Source organism: Tenebrio molitor, chromosome 4, assembly GCF_963966145.1.
Source record: "Tenebrio molitor chromosome 4, icTenMoli1.1, whole genome shotgun sequence".
NCBI classification, from domain to species: domain Eukaryota; kingdom Metazoa; phylum Arthropoda; class Insecta; order Coleoptera; family Tenebrionidae; genus Tenebrio; species Tenebrio molitor.
The window spans coordinates 5640912-5662874 of record NC_091049.1 but is presented as its reverse complement, the minus strand read 5'-3'; the positions used below and the strand labels follow the sequence as shown (position 1 = coordinate 5662874).

At 36.3% G+C, this 21963-nt stretch overlaps 1 protein-coding gene and 1 long non-coding RNA gene across 2 annotated transcripts in view; one reads left to right on the top strand and one right to left on the bottom strand.

The window, feature by feature from the left end:
• Nucleotides 1-2862, bottom strand: part of Lim1 (LIM homeobox 1) — a 63713-nt gene extending 60851 nt beyond the window's left edge. The window contains exon 1 of the mRNA XM_069044509.1: nucleotides 2755-2862. The gene's annotated coding sequence lies outside the window, so the exon portion shown is untranslated. The remainder of the gene's footprint in view (nucleotides 1-2754) is intronic.
• On the top strand, nucleotides 2660-20500 carry LOC138128306 (uncharacterized). The gene is made up of 3 exons (XR_011158594.1): nucleotides 2660-2828; nucleotides 2911-3084; nucleotides 19307-20500. It is a non-coding gene; the product is annotated as an uncharacterized lncRNA (long non-coding RNA).
• The last annotated feature ends 1463 nt before the right edge of the window (nucleotides 20501-21963 follow it).

Sequence of the window (21963 nt, the reverse complement as noted above, 5' to 3'; positions counted from 1 at the left end):
GTGGAGTTCAAGTAGCGACATACGATTTCGGATTCATGGATAACTCGATTACAAATTAATTTGATCGCTCTTTATATATTTTTTTTGTAAGTATTCATCCTTAATTTTTTTTTTGTCTTTGTTTCTTCAGTTTTGATATTCTCTCTAATTAGCACATCAACAATATACATATCTTCTTGCAACTTGTTTTGCTAACCTCCCTTTTATTACTTTCTTCAGTTTGACCTTGATTCTCTTTGTTTCTTCTTTCTATTTGCTCATTGTTAACCTCCGACATTATCCACTATATTCTTTTTTTCATTTTTGCTTCTGAATTGTTTCCTCGCTATTTATGTTTTACTTACATTCTTTTACTTTTTTCCTCAATATGTTCCATTCCGTTACAACACTTTTCTCATTTAATACCATCTCAATTGATTTTTTTTACTGCATGTATATGAAAGCTATTACAAAACCCATTTTGGGTACTGGACCTAATACAAATTCGCGTTTTGAAACAAACTAGTGCAATTGACTTTTTCAAGGTTGGCATTCCTGATCTTGACATGACGAAAATGAAATGTTAAAAAAACGTCAAAACAAAACGAATTTTAAATTAAGATCTCGTATTTCTAGCGAGGTACATACAAAATTGTCTTCGTTTATTTTTAATTTGTTAATAACAATTGAAATTTGATTTTTCCAAACAATATGACATTTGTTGCCTATCACGACAAAACTCCCCAAATATGAAAATTGTTAATTTTCACTTAAAAATGGCTTAAAAGGTGCAAAATAGAAAAAATAGTGTATTTTTTAGCACTTACTCCTTCATGGCACCTTTTCCCAAGCTCTTCGTGCCTAAACCCGTGCGTCCTACAAAATACTTCTTATAAGAGTCGTATCATAATATTCTATTATAATTCTATCTTTCATATTATTTTTTTTTGTTTTTTTTTCTCTTTTGCTTTACAACTTAATGATTTAAAAAAAATCCCTTTTTCATTTATCTGTTTCTTTTTTTGTTCAGCTTTCTGTTGCAATCCATATTGTTTAAATATTGTTCTGTACTAATTTCTTTTAGATTTTTTGTTTCGTTTTTAACTTCTTTGTACCTAGCCAAATTGATTTTCTTTTCAATTCCATTCTGCTTTCATTATCTCTTCACAGATTATTTCTTTTTTTTTTTAATCTGTCCATTCTCATCTTTATCCCTTTTTGCATTCTGTTTTTTTTTTTTTTAATCTCTCTCCATTCTCATCTTTATTCCGTTTCCGCATTTTTCTTTCTGTCAAACTCGTCATCGAGTACAACTTGTTTGGTTGACACCCTGTACAGCACACAGTCCTGGCCCAATCTCGCCATCCCAAAATTCGATACCCTCGTTCGATTTTTTCGCCATTTCTGTCTGAAAAACTCGAATTCGCGTGTCCCTCCCTCGTTTCCAATTAAAAAAATTAATGCAATTTTACAAGACGCAACGAAAATCGGTTCTAGAACAAATCCGCGGTTCTGCTATAAAATTTCGTTTTTCACGGTCCGGCTGCATTCCCGATAACAACATAAATAAATCCACCGATAAGTCAATAACGGACTAATTAAAAACCCACCGTCTGCCCACCCGGCGCAATAACCGAAACAAAACAAAACGCACACGAGCAAAGACGGCCGTGACGACGACAAAAACCTAACGCAATTACACGAATACGATTCGATATTTTTTTCACATGACTGCAGCCCCAGCCGACCTGATCTATTTTGTGAGAATTCCATTTTCTTACGCCTATCAAGTAATCTATGTGTATAAGCGAGCGATTGATTGAACAAGTGAAGGCACACCATGACAGCCAAAAATCTCGGGCGTCTAATTTCACGGCACGTTGTAAAAAATAACGACGCATAGATTAGCTGTCGATCTTAGTAGCATGGGATCATTCTCCGGTCTATTCTTTTACGTTTTTTTTTCGTCTTTTCTTCGGTGTTCCCCGTTCGTTGTGCGTCCGCCTTTCCACCGCCGCGGACAACTCGGAATTTAAATTAAAAACACATTCGCCAATTTCGACCTGGACTTTTTGCCGCTGCCCCCGGTACCTGTGAAAACACCAATTAGGGACTGGTACCGTGCAAAATCTTCCTGTTGTATTTTCTGACAATAACAAATAATCGATTTACTCTTGACACAACTGTCAAATTTAATCGACAATTTTCTCTTCAAAATCTCGTTTCAAACAAACCTTGACCATTCTTATTTTAAACTGATAATTTACACACACTGCAGGTACTCCCATCACTTGCCAGATTAATAAATTCATTTAACATAATACCCCTCTGGAGAAATTTTTGGGCCGAGCCGGTCCTGTCTCCTACAACTAAAGCCACGTTGAGGGTACTTCACTGCAATTATCCAATTTGATGTAATTATGCTTATTGATGTAAATATTCTTATTTTTGTAATAATATCGAGCAAAAATCAAAACAATAACAACCAATCATAACCTCACATTTTCGAATTAGCGTCGATTTAATATCTACTGCAATAATTGGACAAAATTTCGATTGCCAACAATTCAGACCAGCAAATCTTGTCATTTTCAGTTGAACGACTAAAAACCGTCGCATATTTATTAAAATCACAACATTTTCTCATTTTAATTTTCAAGAGTTTTAGGTTGGTAGTAGCAAACGTCAGCGGGAAGAGTCGATGTTTCGCTTTTCAAAACCCTTGTTTTGGTGTTACAAAATTCGATATTTTAGTCAAAGTAGTGTTAGACTTACCCAGTGTGTGTCCTTCTTGCGCTAGATGCACTTTTACGCATTTCCGTTACCGTAAATTTCGAGATTTATCTTAGGTAGGTTATCTCGAATTCACGCGCGACTACTAGATCGGGGCAAATCTTCTTGAATATTCCTAGTGATTTTGTTAATTTCTAGAACAAGTTGGCGATACTGGAGACAAACGGGATTGATGACGTCACCTGTGTTTACAATTTCACATGCCCAAATTTGGAAGTTTGGAGTTTAAGAAAACCACGAGAGACGATTCTTTTGTGGTGCAGCCCCACGGATGGTGACGCCGTAAAGTTTCAGTTGGAATTCGAGACAACGGTAGATCATTGTTGTTTGAGGTTATGTTTACATGCAATGAGACAATGTAAACACGCAGCTTCATTTATCCAGTGGCGAATTGTTTTATAATGATTGAAGAGTCCGGTGCAGTTTTTGATGTTGCACCCAAGGCTTTTGGAATTTGTTAGGGCATAATGTGGCGTGATTTTTCAAACAATAGCTAGACCTTGTGTGTATTAAAATCCAAACCAATTGAAATTCAATTTGTATTGAAAATAGTGATCATACATTTTGCAATAGTTCCATTGAAAACAATTATTATTGTTGTTTTTGGTAAAAAATGTCAAAATGAACCCTGACAACGTTCGGCTGCAAAGCAGTTGGTAACAAAAAAAAATCTGATTGCTCGATTTTTTTTTTATTAGAAAATGGTTAAATATTTCGGTATTTAGTTTAGTTTAGAGTTTAAAACAAATGACGGAACATTAAGACTTTTTGTAATTGGTTTAATAATGGAAAAATCTAGTCATAATTTTTTGTATGACCTAAGAAAATGACACAATTTTTTGTACTTCATATTTTGGACAATTTACCTGAGATTTTTTTAAGTAAGAATTAAGATTTCACTGTGACAACCATTAATTCGAATGTTATGTTTTAAATGACAGTTTCTAGTTTGAAAAGACAAACAGGCAACGTCAAAGGGTTGACAAGGGGTAATTAAGAGGGCCCTTTGCATAAGTGTCCGTTAATTTGGTGCTGCGAAAGGCCGGCCCTGTCCGGGGGCTTTTCCACTTGATATGTTTACAGTGTGAAAAATCGTACCGGCCCTCGGGGAGCATGTAGCAAGTAACAGTTGGCCATGAAAGGGTGGCCCGGGGGCACCCCGTCGCTCCCAGCACGCCGCCCTATTAGTGACACTACACAACCTATCCTCGACACACTGTATATAACAAGATTTATAACAGGAGAAGTCAACAATCGAAACGGAAAATAATCACACCCCTCCCACGCGCTCGCCCCCAAACACCGCCGCCCCCCGTCCCGAAAAATCGAGTTTTTCCAAGTCGTGATCGTGTTTGCCGATCTAAGTGGGCCGCGTGTTTGAGTTTTCCTCTTATTGACATTCAATTATTTGCACTTCGTACTACACACTTCCGTTTGTTCGGGGCGGCGTTTCCTCCGGGGGCCGAAAAAAATATTACGACTTTTCGCCGGGACAAGTTGGCCGCGGTCGACAAACAGAACGCACTAGACGGGGCGTGGTGGAGCATGGGCTCGTGAAAGACCCCCCGTCGGGGTAATGGCGCCCCCCCAGGCCAGGACGTTCGCCGAAACAGAGCCCCCCCGACGGGGGGTCCCGTATACGAGGGGCCAAACACGCCACAAAACACGCCGGGACCTTCAATTACGCCGACGGTCTTTTCTTTCTTCCTTCTTCTTGCTTTGTCGTCGTCGTCGTTCTTCACGATTTCGTTCTTCTCGGGTTCGGGCCGAGTGTGACGTGTTCATTACTTACGGCGTTACGATTGCGTGAAACGTTACGATAATTTGTTTGGATAGTAATTTATTATGTAATTAATTATTGATTACGTTTTTTCAGACCGTAATTATTCCACTAATTATATTGTTGCTTCAGTAATTAATTCTTTTCAGCTCTCGTGTTCCCTTTTGTTTTCACCTCGACTCGATCTGCTCTTCTATTATTCACATTGTCATTAATTAACCGAATCGAAGGCATTAGAAGAGAAGAAGCGCAAGAACTTCCGCGATTACCAACACACGTCCTATTTTCTTATAAAAAAATTTGAATTGAACGATTGAACCATGATTGCTAATTTAAATTGACAATCCTTTAAACTTAAATGACAATAACATTTTTATATAACAACGTAAACGTCAAACCAAAACTCTTAAATTAATTGTACTAGTTAATTTAAATTCACAACGACTTAAACAGCAAATGACAATGTACATTTCAAAGTAATTGAATAATTAGGAATTTCATTTGTCAGGTCTACATTGAATATTTTTTAATTCGACTATAATCGTTAATCTAAATCAACGATCATTTAAACTGCAATTGGTAATATGATCTGTGAGCAATTGACTAAGTAAGAATTTTATTTGTCACAAGAAAACTAAAATTGAAATGATTTAATTGACTTTGATTTAAACCGACAGTCATTTAAACTTCAAATTTGACATAAATTGACAATGACATTTTAAGTCTACCGATGACATATTGTCATTTAAACTGTCATTTTTATTGCCATCAACTTATACAGAAATAAATCAGATCTGAAGGACAACGATCACAAAATCCGACTGTTTAGGATAAACTGATCAGTTCAAACGATCATACAGGGTGTCTCATAATTCGCGAATTCCGAATTCAGAACGTTATAGGGGATCACTTCAGGAAATTAAAAAAACATCGGGACGTCAATGACATTAATTTTTTTTAATTGCTTTTACTCGTCTACGTCATCAAACAACCTCGTAGGTAAAATTTTGGCACATTTTCAAAATACACCCTGTATATCATATTTTATAAAACGTACACCAATGCGGTTTCCTTGTTTTAAAGCATATTTCCTATAGGTTACTTCACATTGGCGTACATTTTATAAAACATGATATACAAGGGTGTATTTTTAAAATGTGCCGAAATTTTACCTACGAAGTTGTAGCACAACGTAGAAAACTAAAAGCAATTTAAAAAAATTGTAGCTCAAAAAATAAATGCCATTTTATTTTTTGACAGAATTTTTAAAATATTTTTTCCGAGTTCTACATGAAGCCAGTAGCTCGTGATTAAAATATCCGCACAACTTTCAAAATCACCCTGTATTTACGAGCTCCACTGGGTCCTTCCCTACCAGGTTCTGAATTCGGAATTCGCAAACACCCTGTATAAGTGCATGGTTACATTAAGAATAAATTGATTTTCAAGTTAAAATTAATAAATTAACATGATGCATCTAAAATATGATGGATCGAAGAATTCGGTTGTTGATTTTTTGCTTGATCACGCAGCCTGCTCCCACAAATGACACAATGTCCGAATGTTCTGATCCAAAAACTCACCAATCTATTAGATCAGAGATCCACTGAATGGATTCGAAGTGCGACTCGGATTGACACAATCCCATAATTGATTTCTATTAAAATAGAATTCAGTCTAATCGCTTAGAAAAAAAAAAAACACGTGCAAGGTCGTTCTTTTTCTCTTGCGTTGACATCGTGCGACTTCGTGAAATTGTCCAGTTCACGTCGACCATTCCCGATCAGAAAAGCAAACAAAAACGAAATTGTAAAAATGCACTCCGTCACTGACAATGCAATCGATTTCTTGTCGCCACGGCCAACTTGATAAATTACCCAATTAGCCACGCGTCAAATGACAGGTGCTTTACAGAACGTCAAAAATGTCACATGACACTATCGTCGCGCAGTTGAAATCCCTTTTTCTTGTGGCAGGCACATGGTCGGTGGAACAGAAGCCGTCGAAATTAAGTCACACAGAATAAGCCAGAAAATTGAGCGAGTCGAACACCTGTTGTTTTTAATTTTTCTCCCAATTTCGTATTTCCGCCATTTACAAAATATTATTCGTGTAACATCCAATTATTTTCGTTTTTTTAATGCGAATTTTCTGCATTGCCTAATTCAACGGTCTATCTGGACCGTTTCCGCGATTCGGAACCGTCTAATTAGCTGTCACAGGAATGTCAAGACGAGAGAGAGAAAAATGGACTCGTTGATTGACTCGTACGGGTGTTAATTGGCATCGGTGACAGTTGACGCCGGTACGGGACAGTCTACGACATTTGTATCTCTCGTCTGTTGTCTTAAAACATGTGTTAACATGTCTGATGTTGACTGGGGACGGTTATTTGAAACCGATAATAATAGAATTAAATTAATTATCAAGTGACAATTGTCATCCTAATTCGAGCTAATACTACATATGACAATGTTTTTATATTGACAGTTGTTATTGACAATTATTTTGAAATGACACTTGTCAATTTAAACTTAGTTATGAATCTAAATTTTTCAACATCAGACAGTTATGCAGTCTAAAATGGTAGTTATCAATTTACCAAATTGAAAATTATTGTATGGTTTAATTTTTCACTGAAAAATATAGATTGCATGTCAGGTAAAATAATTACACAATTATTATTGCAAATAATCCTTGTCAATTTGCAATTATTACCACAATGTGCACAATTGTTGTCTTAAATAGGTTGTATTAATTCAGTGTCAATTGCAATGAGAATTATAATTTCCATTTTAATTAATTAAAATTGACAAATTAAAAACTGACATTGCGTCAAACTGATAAAATTTTTGTATTTTTCAGATTTAATTTGACTTTCAGTTTTCAGTTTAAAATGACAAGAACATCGAGTCAATTTATTTTGATTATGATTAATTAAATTACGGAATGTCATTTGAAATGATTAAATTGACTGACAATAATTCTTGAGTAAAATTTCTTCAATCTCTCAGTTGAAAAATTGAAAGTTGAAAGTGAAACAGAAATCAGCTAAATCTTCAATGTGTCATTTGTATATTTGAAGAATATTGATAAAAAATAATGACATTTAATTTTTGGGTCGTTGATTAATTAAAATGTTTGCATTTTGCACGAATAATTTTAAATTGTCAATTTAATACATATAACACGTACAGGTGCCGCCTGTCATCCGTGTCGATAAAAACCCGCATGGGTTAATCTACGACTCGGTTCTCTCTTCTCACGGCCTGGTGCGTAACGAATGCGTGAAAAAATCGTTTCGCGACCCGGTCACCCCGACGCCGCATCGACCACCCCCGTTCGTGATCGCCCCCCGAGTCCCATCTACCTGCCGCGCATTAAATATGGAATAACATGGCTTTTGTCGGCTCGGGACGGGACCGTTGGCGCCCCCCGTCGACACGTTGATAGATTGATTTGTTTTTCGTTTTATTATCGCGGGCACCGCACGAAAATAAACGCGAAGGACCTCATCCACCTTCTCGTCAAGATGGGGCGACGAGGGGGAGGGAAAAACTCAATCAAAAAACAATTTCGACTCGGCAGTATTGACATTATTGGCGTGCAAACGCGGAAAGAGAGGGATGACGACCGGCAAGATGGAGAGGGGGCGATTTTTCGGATGGTACACTCGTCTAAACTTCATTACGACCTCGTTCCGTACAAATAAAATTATCGAATTGGATTTGGGGGCCGGGGACAGGACCGGATCTGCTAATTATCGCGGACCGCAACAGCTGCGACTAGGGGGGCTAACACGGCGGTGGTCAAAGGGCGGAAAATGATGATGCTTTTTAAATTTTTGCCATTTCTTGCTTCACTTCAGACAAGATTGTACAGGAAACTCACCAAAAAATTTTATTTTCATGTTTTTTTCATCATTTTCATCAATAAACAATTTTCACCATATTGTCAAATCCCATTTTAAATGACACCTATCAATTTGATTTGTGAAAAGTTGTTATTTAAATAGAGCTTTGACAACAGGTTGATAATTACTTAAAGTCCATTCAAAAATCAAAAAACCACGAACGTCGCATTTTCCTCGATAATTACTATCGGCAACGCTGTCTAGTGTAAAATTTGGTGAGACTTGTAATTTTGAGGTTAAATGTTTATTAAGTGTCTTGTTTTTCTGGTCATGTTTAAGTAAAAATAATAAGAATCAATAAATAAATGAAACGTGCTGCTAATAAAACAATATGAACGAAATTCAAACCAATTGAATTTTATTTTCAATCAAATAAATGTCATAATGTATAGTTACCAACATAGTATGAAAGAATATCTACCTAGGGTTTTTTAAATTTTACCAACCTAAAGCAACAGGTGGTGGTTTTTTAATTTTTGAATGGACTTTAGCTTGTAGCCATTAAACTAGCACTTTTAACAAATCAAATCGCGTTGTCAATTAAAACTAGTTGATTGTCATTTCAACCTATTTCGGTAATCTGGATTGTCATTTGTCTAGAAGTATTATTGTCAAATCGCAGCGCATAGCGAAGGTGGCATTAGGATGAGATGATTTTAAAATGACAATATTGTCATTTAAACTGACTGGGTCAAATGCGTTTTGTCGTTTTCCGTCTAGTTTTGGTGTCATTTAATGTTTGTCCACTTTTTTGCAAAGATTTTTCGAGGGAAGTCTTTAATTCCTAGTTTAAAATGATGTTTTTCGTTTGGGAGGGGCGGCGGGCGGCGGCTCGCTCCGCCAGGTCATCATATCACCCCGCGACAGACCCACTGAATTGTGAAATTACATCGCTACAGGGCAGCGTCCCCTGGAGGCGGCGGCGGCACATTTCCACCGAAATTATTCATGGAAACGTTGCATTTTTATTTAAAAGCCGCCACCCTCCACACACACCGCAGCCGGCTCCGATTTAATGCCGCTCATCCCGGGAAACCGCCCCCGACCCTGAGACGGGTTCGTTTTTGGGGAAATGTCCGCCGAGAACGGTGAAGGTGGAACTGAGGTGATGTAGAATTAAAAAAAGAAAAAGAAGAGAACCACCCACACGGGTGACGGGTGGATGAAAAGTCGTACACCGAAAAGGAGCTTAAAGTATCAGTGAGGACTTAACGGTGTCGAGGATTACGGACGTCAAAACGATTAGAGTCGTCCTTACGGTTTGTATGAGCGGACCCGATCGTGAAAAAGAAGAAAACAATGACGATGACAAAAGAAAAAGACGAGAAGAGGAGATGAGGAAAAAAAAATCAAATGGAACCAGTTCAAAATTGGAGCTGGCGTGTCGAGAAACGCCATTTGCAATTAAAAGATGGAAGCCGCGAGAGGTATTAAAAAGAATACAACGGCAACAACAACCAACACACACTCGCCTCGACGAGAACAACAAAAAAAATGTTCACCGTCTAAGATTGCGTCCAGTAAAATGCCGGTGCTGCTTCACTATTTCACCATTAATCATCGACGGTATAACGCGGGCATGTGAAGAGAGACCGTGCTCCTTTTTCCCAATCATCATCATCATCATCATCATCGTCGACGGCGGCGGCCCAGCTGCCGGTATTTCTCATTTTTAATGGGAAACTCGCAACAAGTCGATTGTTTTCGTAATTTGGTGAAAAATGAGGTGAATGTCGTCGACGGCCGGTCGAAAGTGTCCGAAGAATGCGGCTGTTGGTGAGGACAAAGCGTCGTAAAATTGGCGATGTCTCGCGGCGAATCGGCGCTTTGTGCAAAGGCCGATTCGGAAAATCGACTAATTGAGGAAATTGGAAGTCGAAAATGAAACAATGGACGGGAGAGATTTCGATGACTTGGCTAGAGGACAACAAACGGTGGTAACAGATTCGGAAGGAGTCACCAGAAGTGCACCGGGGGTCGGAATGCAGCAGCGTGCACCGTACAGGAACAGGAAATTGTTTCGAGACGAAATTAATAATGCTCAATAATAATGTTGAATGTAAGTGAAAATAAGAAGGGACCGAGAGGAGAGCCTTGTGTGTAAATGCACATAACCGGATCGGAAGCGAATCGTAGATGATTTAATTTGGTTTTGTTTTAGTTTTTTTCAGAATGACCTCAATTTTCGTTTTTCAGACGAGATTCATTCGAAGTAGCAATATTTTTAAAGTTGCTGTTTAAACTGACAACGATTAATTGAAATGACGGAAACAATTTGCGATCACAGTTGATTCTGATAATTTATCATTTCCGCTAATCATTTATTGATCACGATTAATAAAATAAAATGAATTAATCTCAAATGGTGAGTGTCATTTTAAACTAAAAACTGTCAGTTTAAAATGAATGCCACGTTGATAGAAATTTCACCGGACAGTTTTTAGCCGTTTTAAAATGACAAATTAAACCTTCATTTATGCCCTTTAGATTTTTTTATGATTTACATTGACAACTGGCATTTTATTAGTCAATTGTTCTTGTAGCTAATTTATTATTATTTATTTATTGTCAGTTAAATTTATTAACCATTTCCAAGTGGTCGCGTCGCAAATACTTGTCTACGTTTAATTATTTAATTATCAAATACATGTTTAGATTAAATCATGTTAAAACAAGTAACAAAAGTTATTTGAAATGATTCGAATTACTTGAATGACGAAACTTATTAGTTTAACAAATCTTCTAATTTATTATTGTCATTTCGAATGACAACTGCCCTTTTAAACTAAAAATAAAAATTTTGCTGAGTAGTTCCTTGAAACTTTAAAGCCAAAATACGAAACCTTTTTATGTTTCTTAGGTTTCATGAAGTTAATTTAAGTTGACAAATGGCACTTTCAACAGAAATTAGGCTAAAAATTGTAGATTATGTCATTAAGAATAGAAGTGTCTTTTTGTACTAAGCCCAGAGATTGAAGACCGAGACGAAGTCGAGGTCGCAACTGGGCGAAGCACAAAAAGACATTCTACTCTGATTAATATATACTATTTTATCTTCAAGCGAATCACAAAAAAAAATCGGACATGAATTCATTTATTTCCTTTTGCTGCACTTACAGTAAAATGACAATTTTCAAATTTTAAGGCACCTGTATAATTCCTAGTTCTCTTGTTGCAATATTATTAGTAGATACTTGAAGGTGCAATAATATTATAAGTCTGCTAAAGTCTAAAGTTTGATTTTTAACGTTGAACGGCCTTGTTGCTATTTTTGATTTTGACATCTGTCATCATGCACATGGGCGACTCGTGTTACACCACAGGGGCACTAGTTAAATATTAGGTAATAATTTCGTTATTTCGCTCTTTTTTCAATAGGGATAATTTAATTATTAAATATTTGGTATAATTATTGATAAATAAATCACGAGAAATGCTTCAAATGACCTTACATTTGACTTTGTCGAGCCGCTTGTGGACATTTCAACTCCTTGGATTTGAAGTGTTTCAAGTCCGCTTACAAAAAAAGTAGCTACTTCAACCGTTTTCAAAGACATACACAAAGGAACGATTTTCGACCGCTTGAAGATAAACATTATTTGTTATTAATAATATTGACTTGTAAAACTAGTGGTTGACTGACATTTACCTCAAGCTTTAAATTATCACACGTAGAGTTAACATTAAATCGTAAATTTAATAACGCTTACCACAATTATGTTTTTTCTGCTTCAATAGATAATTGTTATTTAAAATAATTTAAAAGAAAGCAATAACCGTCGACTTAATTTAATGATTGGACGTTTAAAGTTAAACTAGCGAAAATTATTCCAAATGATAATTTTGACAATTTTTGTTTAAATGGCAGGAATTATTTAATGAAGATAACATTGCTAATTTATCGCCTCCATTCACTATTTAATTAATTAATCGTTCAATTAAACCGATTGCATAATTAGTTTCAAATATCAGTTTTTGTTTTAAACCAAAAACAAAATAGATGAGTCAAAAAAAAAATGTAGAAATATTATTTCACAGCAGAAATTTCCGTAAATTAATGACAATGTGAATTTAAATGTCATACAGAATGAGTTTGTAGAACTAAAAATAGAAGCTTCAGTTTTAGTTAAATTTTAAATTTAATGAGTAGGTTAATTAATCAAATAATTAACTTATTTGTTTTATCCAACACATGCCACTTATAGAGTTATAATTGTTCTCATTTCAGACCAGTAAAGTGGTCTATAAGTAACGCGTGTGTTATAACATAAGTCATAACTCACGTGTGAATTATAACTGTAAATTCACTGTTGAGTTATAATTATACTGGTATAAATTTGGAATACAACAATAAAATGTTGAAAATTCTGTTATTGTGAGTAGAACATAATATTGCTTTTACCATTTAACAGTTAAGATGGCTTTTTATAGAAATAAAATTTTAATTTTTGGAATGCTAGGTACGGTCGGTGGACAAATAAAACTGGGACACTTAAAATTTAATCAATGTAAATCAGACCATTGAATTGTCAATATCTTTGTCAGTCTCTACATAATATGTCATACTAAAGTTAACCTATTTGTGATAAAGCCGTAATTAAACGATGCAAATTTGTAAATTTTGACTTATGTGACTGTCATTTTTGTCCCAGTTTTATTTGTCCATCGACGGTATATAGTATACAGGGGGTCCCACTTTCGAGCCTAATATCTCGGTTATTTTCCAACGGACTTTTTTTAAATTTTAAAAGCAGATATTTTAGCGGTGAAGAGTAAAATTCCATTAAGGCAATAACCCAAGTCTTAAAAACGTAATTTTTACATACTCTTTAAAATGTTAAATCACGTCTGGTTTGCAAGAAAAAAGAAAACTGTGTTAAACGTGATTGCAGATGCAAAAACGTGACATTTGCCGTTTATTGTTATTTATTTATTGCAAATATTGTCTCCTTTTTCAACAATATTCCTGCCATAGTTGTCTGTTTTTAAAGTATTTTCTATAAATGTATGCAATTTTACTTTTCTATTAAAGCGCTCGCACTTTTGACAGATTTTAAGGGGTGTACAAAATGTTGTGCGGACACGTTTCATCAATAATAATTGTCTAAAAAAGTGACTGCTCAAATACCTTCAAAATTTATAACAAATTTTTAACAACAAAATCTAATTTTTTCGTTGGATCAAATGAGTGATTTAGTTCATTGTTTGTGTAGACACCTATTTTTTAATGTTTAACGATCTAATAAAAGTTGCTCTTAATTTTCAGTAACGAAACATGTTAAAATTACATTTTTTAACAAATGAGTGCTTGAAGGACCTTCTGCAACGAATCTTTTATACTATTTTTTCTATTTTGTCGCTTTATACCATTTTATAAATTTTGCGGTGGTTGGTGACATTTTTTAGGATGTGGCATAATTTTAGCCGGCTGTGAAAAAAATTAATTTAAAACGTCGGATTTTTTTTATTATCGCATTTGATGTTTGAAAATGAATGCTGATGAAAGTTTATCACTAACGCCGCGGCAAATTAGGCAAATTGCACAAAAGACGTTAGAAAATTTACTGCCGGAGAAGTCCAAATCCCAGAATGAAAATTAAACGGTTTGTTCATTGTTATTTATTAATTTGCTTTGTTCTCTGCGAGATTTATTTTTTGACGTCTGTCAGTTGACACTTCACGCTACCAACATCAATACAGTAAATTTTACTAGTCTATTCTAACACGCCAACGACCTATTAAAGCACTCAAATGACGTCATTTGGGTGCTAGAATAGACTTCTAAACGCAAAATAGAAAAAAAAAAAAATATATGGAACGTGGAAAATCGAGAGAGACACCAAAATGTCAACAAAATTTAATAAATTAGTGTTTTTTCTGTTTGCGCTTTTGCAATTTTTGTGACAAAAAAAAATTGGGTCAGACTTATGGCAAACTTATCCAAGTCACGTAGTTAGAACTGCACAGTGTCGAGATCTACGAGAAGTGAAAATCGGTCCTGTTGGCAACAGTGCTTCACAAAACAACGATAATTAAATAGATTAAACGAACGCAAAATGGAAAACAGAACGAACCAAACTGGACAATAACGTCCACCGATAACCGTTCGGAAATGAATAATTCGAACCGGCCGGCTTAGCCCTGGATCCAATTTAAACGTTTAAAAACCGATTTCCCCCACCTGTTATCCACGTGCATCACTCCCGAAATCTCTCCAAGGATCCGACTTCCTGTTTAATCTCCTGTCATTGCAAACCTCATATCCGTTGGCACCGTTCGCCCCGAAATTCATACACACAGAGAGACGCACACGCACTCACCAGCCCACGCACTTTTTTTCCCCAAACCGTTCACGCTTTTCCGTCAGACGAGAGACGAACGAGGGCCTTACGCAATAAGAAAACAATCGTCGACATTTAAATATTCGAGACATGCGTGCGGTTTCACTTAAAACGATAAGGGGGAATGTTGTTGTTCGGGACCACGTGACGGGGTAAAAAGGGATGGTTTACAGTATTCATTTTAGATCCGGCTTAAGTTAAAACCTGGCTTGAGCCAGTGGGACGCATACAAAATCCAAAGTCATCACGACACGGTCGGGTAACTTATTGAAATGCAACGGAATACAGAAGGTGGAAATGGGAGATTTTGGAATGGTTTTTTTAAAACGTGTTTCAATCGACCAGCTTCGAACAGGAAAAATAAACAAATTTCAGCAAGTACCTACATTATGTTGCTTTTTTGTTAGAGTCAAAAACTAAAAATAGGTCAGATTGTAAAGAAATCACTGAATTGCGGATATGGAAGGGTGTAAGAAAAGTCACAAAGTGAAGTGAATCAGAGAATCGGTAGACCAAAAGACTAGACACCTAGTATGGAGGAGATAATGTAAAATGCATTCACGATTCACGTTGTTTTGCCATAATGGGAGGCCATGGAAGTTTTGCATATAATTTGGTAGTAATGCTGTCTGTTGAATTAGGTTAAGTTTTTCTAAGTTTGAGGTTATAAATAGCGTCAATGTTTAGTGCATTGTTGTCAGTTTTACTAGTTTGCAATAGAAGAATGCTCAGACATCGCGAGAAATTCAGGAATATGTTACGTTCATTTTGGTAAGTCCGCATGTCAGGCACTTTAGTAACGGATATCAAACAGTGTGTCCAACGTTAAAAATATAAATCATGGCCTCCCATTAGGCCAAAACAACGTGAACGGTGTTTATGCGAAGATAAACAGATAAAAAGAGTGATCTCGTTTGAAGGTCTTATGAAAAGTTCAGTGATGTGTGGAATGAGTAAGAAGTAATTGGAGGAAAAGGTGAACGTATACAAAAACTTCAGAGGGTATAAGAATTACCAGCTGTCAAAAAATAAAAACATTTTATGTGAAAAAAATTAAGAAGCGGGGAAAGAGAATAAAGAATATTGGCAATAGATGGGCATTGAACAAAAGTAACAAGTAAGTACAGGAATATGTAAGAAGAAGAAAGATAAAAAGTCAGAATGCAACATAAAAGTTTTTAAGTTAGTAACTCTAATAAAAACATCAAGTTTCTTGTGGAGAATGTTCGCAAGAATAAAAGATGAATACCTAAATTACAGATTTCGAGTAAGTGAAAATAAATATTGATGGAACAAAGAAAGTAAAGAGAGGAAAGGAAGGAACACGATGCGTCGTGTAAAAAAAAAGAAATGTAACAGGAGTAGGGAGGTGAAAAAATAGGATATTTGAACTAATTTAGGAATATGTTTCGTGATGTATTTATTAGTCTATGTGCAAAGAAGTTTTAACGCAAAATTTCTATTGACCCAGACCTTTCAACGAAGATTATGTGAAAAAAATTTAAGAGAAAAACTTCAAGCAAAATTCATGTGATTATTGCTAAAAAGAATGAAAAAGTACCTAGGTATTGCTTTTTCCCGAATATCTGGATTTGTCAGTGGAATACTCTGACAGGTATATAGGCAGATGAACTAGGACCAAGTGCCATCCAAAATATGCGAAAAATACCATCTGATATAAAAATATGAATTGAAAATATGTTGTTGTGTATGTCTGTGAATGTCAGGTGGAATGGGCGTGGGTGGCCGGGGAAAGTGCCCCGGAGCCCCGTCGCATCACCGATAGGCAAAGGAACAAGGAACATGAATTGGAAAAACGGCCGACCGAAAGGTACCGTAAAAGCCGTATGGCAAAAAACGGGAATGGCAATTTAAAAAAAAAAAAAAAAAAAAAAAAAAAAAACTAGGACCAAGTGCCATCCAAAATATGCGAAAAATACCATCTGATATAAAAATATGAATTGAAAATAAAGGGAGTTAATCCAATATTTTGGCAAAAAGAAAGAATGGATGAAATGCTGGAAAAATAGTATGAAAAAAGCAGTTCTGAGCAACAAAGACAAAGTAATAGTTATTTACAGTAAGAGTGAGACAAAGTTTTCGTTCACGCGAATTGCTCCGCTTCGTGGACGAACACGCAATTCAAGTGAACGAAAGCAGCCTTATTCTCGAGTGCTGTATTTGGTTTTGTTCGATACCTCCTTCGAAGAAAGTGAGTCTGTAACTTTGTATTCAAAATTTTAAATATAAATAAGCGCCTTTTTGGACGGACCTGTTGCTACGGAAAAAAAATAAAATACAAAATAAAGAAATTTCTTTAACGTCGATAAAGTGATTGTGTGCACGTTGTGTAAATTGTGGAAATGGATGATGAAGAGTTATTTTATGTTCCTGATAATGTCTGGAAGAAGCATGTGCCGCGAGGTACCATATCTTTCCTAAAAAATTAAGATTACTTTATGAGAAATAATTTGAAAATTTTACGAGTGAATGAAAACTAGGAGCGAAAGAGGGAGCGAAAGTGAAGTGAACGAAAGAGAAACAAACCTTCACCCACTGGTAACTATGATACAGACTCACTTTCTAGAGAGGTATTGAACAATCGTAAATGTCTAAAAAATCTTGTATAAACTCGTTATTTATTGTTCAACTTGTCATCCCAAAATGTTTGTAAAAAATAAATTAAAAAGTTCAGACTCGTATAATGTAGTATCTGCACATAAAAGATCTCAACATCAAAGTCTTGAAACTTCTCTTTTTTACAATACAAAAAAAAAAAACATTAGAAAGCAATTGTTTCTTATATCCCTCTTACTACAGCATGTTAACAATATTTCAGAATAGTGGAAATTCCCGACAAAATAAAGACAATGATTATATTAATGATAATTTCTACAAAAAACATTAAATACATACAGTCGGGGACAGAAAAAAGTAGGACAATGTTTTTTCGCTAATGTAAGTCTGCTTGCCCTTTCTATGGTTACTATGAAAATATTTATGTATTTATTTATTACAGTAACGCCGGTTTACTCAACTCAATAAATAATAAAAAACAATAGTAATGTGACCCAATTGCTTTTCAAAAATGTTAATTGTGTGAATTAGGTTAGTAAGAGGATATAACAGGGACAATATAAAATAAATAATCTCTCACTTTATTTTGCTCCGTCTCTAAATGTAACGACATCAGTCGATTACAAACTGTAAGTAAAATGCGTAGTAATCGTTGGGGAAAGATATAAGGATGATATGACTCGTGAAACCGGAGCAGCACTCGTCCTACGAACTCGTTGAATCTGCAGCTCGGTCTCTCTCGTAATTATCATCGATGATAATCGTATATATCACTCATTAGCATTACATTATAGCTGAAAAGTCTTTTTCTCCCTACCGGTTAGAAATGTAGGGTGTGGATACCTCATTTGAGGTGAGAAAATTCAACTTTCTCGCTAAGGTAAGAAAGTTAATCATGAAATGTTTATGGTAAAACTGTACCAAAATACAAATGTCAAAAGTGTCAAAAGTGAAATAAGTTATTGATAAATGAAAGCCAATTCAATGAAGTAAGTTGGTAGGTCAATCATATAATTTGGAAAATAAACAGATAAGCTAGGTAGGTAGATTACTTTACCCTGTTTATATCAAATTTTCGAACAAACCTCAAATCTTCAAATGCGATGACAAGTTAATTAAACAAATAACACAGCCTACTATTCAATTCTCAAAATTTTCGTTTTAATCACGAATATAACCATCTTTTTTGACTTTTTTCAACAAAGTTGTGCCGGTAGGGAAAAAAATTGGATTCAAACCTTGTTAAGAAAGTGTCCTTGCAGACCTTAGGCACTTAGAAACCTCGTCTACGACTCGGTTTATAATCTTTGCCTGCGGTCTGCAAGAAACCACTTTCTTACCTTGGTTTGAAATATACTATTTTTCTCAAATTACGAATAGTTGTGGTTCTTTGGTTCAGCCCTTTTATCTTTGGCTGATGACTGAAGAGATCTGTAAATGAAAACCGCTAATATATTTATTTCTAATGATTGTTTGCAAAACTACCCTTCGGGACATCCAGCACCACCAACAAATTGAATCAAAATTTAAAAAAACCGACTCTACGTGTACGAAAACATGCAAAAACATTTCATTCTGCAACAGTTCCCGACGAAACATGCGAAACCGAACCGATCGATGCGTTTTAAACCGCGCGATTCGTGGGACCCTCGTGGGGTGCGGCCGTGCCCCATCCTGCCGCACTTTCGTCGATTTCTGAGTGGATTTCTCGCGTGGAATCCGAGCCGGTGACCCTCGGACGGGTGTGGACCCCCAACGGCGCGATCCTCTCTGCAAGATAAACACCTATCGATCAAGCATCAGACGAAATTATTAATGAGACGACCTTGAACGTTCACGCGTGTGGCAATTTCATACAGGAAACGACAACAATGCCCCCACCTTATCGGAATCAACTAATCCTGGGATTTCTTCTCGTTCCAGATCCTGACAGCAGGACGCCGACCGAAGCACCCATTGTTCGGGCCAGGACCGGACGGGCCCACACCGAGGCGCTCCCGAAAACGACACGGATACGGTTTTTTCGTCGCACTCAGATCTACGATAAGGTAAGGTGGACCAGATGGTTGGCGGCGGGGTCGCGGCGGGCCGGGGCCGGCGAGGTGGTCTGGCCCGCTGTCAACTCATACCAGGAGATAAGCTACGGTAGCCGAAACGATTTGGGTTGTCTCGCTTTCATTGTGTTTTTTTATGAAATTATGACAACGAACACGTGTTCAGCTGGGCTCGTTTTCAATGGGACATTATATCGTGTGGTGAATGGGAGACCTTTCATTATCTACAAATAGATCAGATTTCCTAGTCGTCGAGAAGTGAAATTCGGGCAGACGTTGCTGACTCTCACGATGCACCAATCACTTTTTTTCTGCACAACTTTCTTAATTAAATCGGAGAGCGAGATGACTCGTTGCTAGGTCTCACCCGGAGAGCCTCCGGAAATCGTCTTTTTCCGGATTCGATCGCAAGACGGTGTGGCGCGTCGTCCCGTTGAAAATGAGAGAGCTTTCGGAGATTTGGGCGAGCTTTGATGCAAAGTCCAGGAACGGGCCGAACGCCGCAACTCCGGTATCACGGATACGGGGGTAAAGCGTCCGTGCAGTGCCCGGTTTGAAATCGGTGGAGGGTTTAAGCCCCGGCTTATTGACTGTCAACGGGTTTAGAGCCCTTTCCGCGCGCCGAATTTACGTGCCGGATCGAAATTCCCTCATTATCCTTTATTCCGGGTTTTGCCGGTGGAAAAACTGAAACGTTGGTTTGTTTATTCAGCGTCGGGGGTGGTTTGCAGAGTGTGCGGTTGCGGAAGAAAAGGGGTGGCGGGGGAGGAACGTAATCGCAGGCAGGAGGGTGAGTGGAGAAGACAGTGATTGATCGTGAAATGATCAAGAAGTTCTCGGAAAAAGTGGAGAGTCTGGCGAGGCGGTAAGATGAAAGGGGCGCAACGTTTAAATAAAAACCAAGTAATTATGAGGAGTACTGGATTGGGAAGATGAAAGTTGAATGGAAATTACGAAGCGGTGCGGTGTTTAGGAACGATGTTGAGATAGAGGATGGCGAAAGATAAAAGAGAAAGTTCATTAGTTGAAAAGGTGAAAAAGGCGGCTGGTAAAGTTGAATTAGGTAGAAGAAAATTAGTAGAAAGGTAAGAAGAATGGAAGAAGACATTTTTAATACAGCCGAGGAAGCTGTCTTATTTTTGAACAAAAGAACGGAATAAATGAAATTTGAAAGATCCATTGAAAGAATCTTGGAAGAGAGGTTAAATGTAAAGAGGAATGAAAGAAAGAAGGAATCAAAGATTCTAGGTAGATAGGTAGGATTCGGACAGAAAAGAAGCGGCAAATGAAGAAATGCAGGACTGACAAGATATCTAGAGATCGAAGAACAAGTGAATAGAAGAAAGAAAGCTTTTTGGTATAAGTAAAGAAAGTGAAGAAAGAATATTATGGAAGTAATGGAGATGATATAGATAGACCAAGAGCGAAACAAATAAAAAAGAAGTTAAAGATCAGAAGAAAGAAGAGCGATGATTGAAAAGTCTACACACGTAAAGGATCAATAGAAATATCAAGTTATTCAGGAAGGACGTTCAGAAAAAAAGAAAAGAAAATCATCTGAAAGCTCGGAAATGAAAATAAAACGAATAAACAATTTAGATTGAACAAGAAGGCGAGCGAGTGTGTAGAAGCACAGCGAATTATAGTGACGACTCCTGGTTGGAAGAAAAGATGAGAACTTGTAAGAAAAAAATATAAACAAAAGACACCAGTTGCAAAAAAAAATTGAAAGAACCAATACTACATCTAGGGCGAGATTGGAAGAAGAAATAGCGTTGAAAAAGCAGAGATGTGAGTCTAAACTTGAAGAGAAAAAGGAATAAGTTAGAAACGAATGGCAGAAAATTGTTAAAGGATGAACGTAAATGAAAACTGATTGGAAATGTATTTACAGTAAGAGTGAGGAAAGTAAAGCTTTCGTTCACGCAAATTGCGTGCAATTCAAGTGAAAGAAAGCGGCCTTATTCTCGCGTGCTGCATTTGGTTTTGTTCGATACTCCCCGAGATTATTAACTTCTTAATCAAAATTTTAAATAAAAATAAATCACATTTTTGGACGGATCTGTTGTTATGGAAAAAAATAAAATACAAAATAAACGATCAAAATTACATTATCAGAAAGAATTAAAAAAAAAATAGGAGAGAATAAAAACCAGTTACTGTAAGACAGTGAGCGAAAGAGAAGTGAACGAAAGAGAAACCTTCACTATGGATACAGAATTACAGACTCACTTTCTAGGGAGGTATCGAACAAAAATATTTTACACACGTCAAAGGTGTGCATAAAGGAAAAGATGAATGATTTATTTAGATCAAAAATGATCAAAGTTGTCATCAAAAGAGTAACATGCCTTATTTATAAAAAAAATAAACATTTTTTCTACTCAAAAGTTAAAACTGCACGAAACAATCATTAAAAAAAAAAAAAATGAATGATGGCGTAGAAAAATGTTAGTAGGAAGTACATAGCTCAAAAAATTTAAGGGAGAAAGGGTTTAAAATGTGAAAACTATAAAACCATAAGAT